Source organism: Benincasa hispida, chromosome 12, assembly GCF_027475165.1.
Source record: "Benincasa hispida cultivar pf3 chromosome 12, pf3_genome.v1.1, whole genome shotgun sequence".
NCBI lineage: Eukaryota > Viridiplantae > Streptophyta > Magnoliopsida > Cucurbitales > Cucurbitaceae > Benincasa > Benincasa hispida.
In genome coordinates, this window is record NC_143489.1 from 40,146,729 (window position 1) to 40,151,760 (window position 5,032).

Here is a 5,032-nt window from a genome sequence, read left to right on the forward strand (position 1 = left end):
TAGGACTATGACTTATATTCATTAAAGGATTCAGTGGTACTTAAGAAGTTAGATGTAACTATAGGGGCATAACAGTTATTGGCTGAACTATACTTACGAGCGATCTATGAAGGGTTGTCGTACTGTTGATTGGTTAAGATGGACACATAATATAACTGTGGTAAGGAGAGTTCAGTTGTCGGTCTTTAGTGGAGTGTCTGGTAGTTAATGGATGGTGGATCTGTGACTAAAGAGTTTAGTCAATTATTCATGTATCGTTGGAGCTTTGAGCTACAGGTCCATAAGGTCTCCTTAGTAGCTCATGGATTCAAGATGAGGATCAGTTTTTGGTGTTGATTTGAAATGTTCAAATTGACAAGAGGTAATTCGATTATATATGATATGGTCGGTATGGTGTATGGATACATCAAATGGAGGATTAATGTAAATGAGATTTATATTAAGAGCCATGGAATAGAAAAAGAGCTATGGTTTATATGTTTCATTAGATGAAATATTAAAACTATAGGTTATATATATATTGCGGTAAGTTAGTTATCATTTATATTTATAATAATATTAATTATTGGATAATTATCTCTTTTTCTCTAATAACAAATTGAGTGGGAGGTTATTGGTGGTTTTATGGTAACCGTGAGATAAAAGGAAAAATGTTTTCCTAATTTTAGTAAGGTAAGAAAAAAAAGAAAAGAAAAGAAAAGAAAAGAGAGTTCCAATCTCGGAAAATTACTCACGGAGAAGTTGTCAAGTAAATTAGATTTACTAAGTGATAGCTTGGAGTTAGTTAAACGATCATGGAGTGTTCTTACACGATAGACACTCAGCTAAACGATGAGTTAAACGATCACATAGCTTTTGCTCGACAATCACATAGCTTTTCCTAAACGATTGGGCATCGACCTATATGATAGGTTATTCCATCTCCCACTTGCTCAATCGTTTACACGATTGTGGTTCCTTTGGTTTCCTGCCTCAAACTAAGTCCACACAGATCCCACCCTCTGGATTCTCACACCGAGAATACCAAGTTAACATTCTTGGTGGTGTCATACTCAACTCGACACTGTCGAGGTTCTGTGGAGGCCATTCGTGGAGTTTGGGGTGCTCGTGACCTTAGCGATCGTTGAGTTCGAGTGCGCGGTGATCGTGCAGTGTAGCGATGGTGTTGAACGTTCGTGTGTTGCTATGTTGTTGTGATCGAGCATTCATGATCAAGGAACGTGAAGATGAGTCTACAAAAGTGTGTTGATTCTTGTCCTTAATCTGTTGTATAGCATGTTGTAATTTCTATTTTATGCATAACCGGATGTTTCTGTTTATGATTTTAATTGTAATGTTCATATACGATTGAAATTTAGAAAGATCATTCCGCTGCTTATGGAAATCCTCATGTTCGATTTCCTTCAGGGGTATACCGTACCGATAGATGATGTGAGTGCGGATAAAGTCCACCACATTTTCTTTCTTAGCTTCTTGTAAAGCGCTAGCCTTGGCCCATCTTGAAAAGTAGTCAGTTGCTGCAAGGATATAAGAATACCCTGCCGATGACTTAAGTGTTATAGAGCCAACAAGATTAAGCCCCCACGCTTCGAAAGGCCACGAGGCTATAGTCAGATGCAGAGGCTCGGTCGATTTATGAATGAAATTTGCATGATATTGAAAAGCTTCACACTTCTTTGTGTATTCCATCGAATCCTGGATCATCCCCAGCCAGTAGTAACCCATCTTTTTCAATTGGAACTGGTTTGGTCCAGATTGATGCGCGTCGCATACGCCTGAATGCGCTTCTTCCAAAGCCTTCGTTGATTTATCTTTTCCAAGGCATCGAAGAAAGAGTCCTTCAAGGGATCGGCGGTATAAAACCCCTTTGTAATAAATGAAATGTGCAGCCCTTCTTCGAATCTCGATTTTATGACGAGGGTCGTCCGGAAGCCTTTCGTGATTAAGGTAATCTACAATGGGTTACCGCCAGTCTTCCTCGTCGGTTAAGTAGACTAATATCACATTCATTTCCTCACACGCGATCTCAACCAGAGGTACAACCCACCTTCGAAAAATTGATATACTAAGAGATACATCGTCTAGAACCATCAAGGTAATAACTAAGTTTACTAAAGTGTCCACCTTCTAATTTTCCATCCTTAGGACGTGCTCTAAGATCACGCTTTTGAATTTTTCCATCAACTATCAAGCATAAATGAAGTAAGGCTTCAAGTCATCATGCTTCACATCGTACTAGCATAAGAGTTGATTGATTATCAACTACGAGTCACTAAAAATCTCTATGTAAGATACCCCAATCTCTAAAGCCATTTTGATGCCGATTATCAAAGCTTGGTATTCAGCAACATTGTTCGAGCATGATTCAGCAAACACGAAGCTATAAGGTAACATGTGCTTTTCTGGCAAAATGAGGATGATGCCTACCCCCGCTCCACTTCTCTGGGTCACACCATCGAAGAACATGACCCAAGGCCCCGTGATTTCTATGAAGAGAACTTCATTGACAGACAAGTTTTCACTTAACTTCCAATCTGATGCAACTCGGTGATTTGCCAAGAAGTTGGCCAACGTTTGCCCTTTAATCGCCTTCTGCAGCATATAAACGATGTCGTGTTGCTGAAGCATGATTGCCCAAATGGCTAAATGCCTCGAAATGATTGGCCTAGATATAACGTATTTGATGGGATTGATTTTTGCAATTAGATGGACTGTGAAGGTCTGCATATAGTGTCTCAACTTATCGATGGCGAAGAAGAGTGCGAGGCACATTTTCTCAATAGGGGAATAATTGACTTCAGCTAGTTTAAGGTCATGCTTAGGTAGTAGAGAGCACGTTCTTTTTCCTTCTCTTCTTCTTGGCCAATAACGCCCCCAACGATCTTTCTTGCGCTGTGATGTACAATATTAACGACTTGCCTGCTACTAGGGCTCCTAAGATAGGAGGACTAAGCAAGTACATTTTTATGCTATCAAAAGCATTTTGACAGACATCATCCCATACGAAATTTTCTCCCTTTCTCATCAGTCTCTGAAAGGTTGGCATCGCTCTGCAAGGTTAGAAATAAACCTCCAGATGTAGGCCAGAAGCCCTTGTAGACTTCTCAACTCATGTAAATTCCTTGGCCTTGGCATATTCTAGATGGCATCGATCTTGGATTGATCTATCTCTATCCCCCGATGTCTCACAACGAAGCCCAAAAACTTCCCTGAGGTTACGCCAAACGCACACTTGAGAAGGTTCATCTTCAACTAGTACCTTCGCAGGTGATCAAACATAGTTCTTAGATCCTTCAAATGGTCTTGTCGCCACTTGGTCTTAATCACAAGGTCATCCACATAGCATTCTACATGTTTATGCAACATATCGTCAAACACCTTCTGCATGGCATGTTGTTAAATAGCGCCAGCATTCTTCAATTCGAAAGGCATTACCTTGTAGCAATAGATCTCTTTTGGGGTTCAAAATGCCGTCATTTCCTCATCCTCAAGAGCCATTTGTATCTGGTTATACCCAGACGATCTGTCCATAAAGGATAGGGCTTCATGTCTCGTTTTCGCATCAACCATGATCTTCGTGATGGGCAATGGAAAATCGTCTTTTGGGCACACGCTGTTTAGGTCACGAAAGTCCACGTAGATATGAAACTGTCGTTCTTTTTTCTAATTGGGACAATGTTGGCTATCCATGTTGGGTATTTGACTTTTCGAATAAATCTTGCTTTAATCGACTTATTGACTTCAGCTTCGATCTGGGGAATAAGTTCCGGCCGAAAATGTCATCGAGCCTGCTTGACGGGTCGACATCCTCGATTGATCGCGAGATGGTGGACTGCTACCTTTGGATCCAACCCCAACATTTCTTTGTATGACCAGGCAAAAACATCCCTATATTCGGTAAGTAGACTCATATATTCACCCTTTTCCTCTTTAGAGAGAGATGCACTAATGAAAGTCGGACGCGATTCCTTCATTGTGCCCAGATTCACCTCTTTGAGCTTGTCCACCGTAGACCGAACACCATCCTCCAGACCTAATGGAGCATTTTCCACCTCTTCGGTTGCATCATTTTCGGAGTCTTCGGTGATGGTAATGTGGTGGCATGAAGTTTCACCTTCCTCCTGCTCTAAGTCTCCATTCTGATGGTTGGTGAAGACAATGTCACGCCTCTTTATTCTGAGCGAGCCTTCGCTTGTGTTTAAAGCAACGAAGGTCTTTCTCTTCATTCATGAGGGGATGGTACTACAAATTTCTCTGTCGCTTCTTGCCTCATCTGATGGTTTCTTGTCTGACGGCCTTTCAGCATTTTTAAGGTTGAGGCATCGCCAAATTGACGTCTGGGATATCGGCCCCCTCTTCCTTATAGTCATATTGGGGACGTCACTGCAAGCTTTTCCTTTCCCCTTTATCTCACTAGAGACATGTCCGCCGAGGGGATCTTCAACCCTCTCGCGCTTCAGGTAATAAAAAACGAAAGTGCGGGGTTTTCCTTCACTTTTCTTCAAAACTGTGCCTAATCTCTCAAATGTTGAAGGTCGTGCCACTACCGGTGGTTGACAAATGATCTCCTCCTCTCTTTCGTTAGGCAGAGTCAACCTTCGAAGGGTTGAGCATCGAGTAGCTCCGGGAAACGTATGTGGACTTCCCTTTCTACTTCCGTCATGCTCAATCTCTCGAAGACCAAAGTGCATGCAACAAACGGCCTAATTCGATCGAAGACTGAGGTTCTTTTATCTTTGCCCTCCCTTCCCCTGCATCATCGACTTCTTCTGCGGTGATATGATTGTTGTTAGCACCTTTTCCTTTGCTTTTTCAGTTATGAAAATAGGCTCTGATGATTTATATCCGAGTCTCGTCCTCAACGTAGGTATAGTATGTCTCTCTTGCAAAAGCTTCTTTTAGGTTGACGAGAGTTTGGGTTGCTCATAAATCTTTAAGCTCTTAAACTCAGTGTGAGTTGTGAAGTCATAACCCACCTTCACCAATGGTTTGTAAGCCTTAGGATCGAATCCGTCTTTAGTTTTCTTCTTGG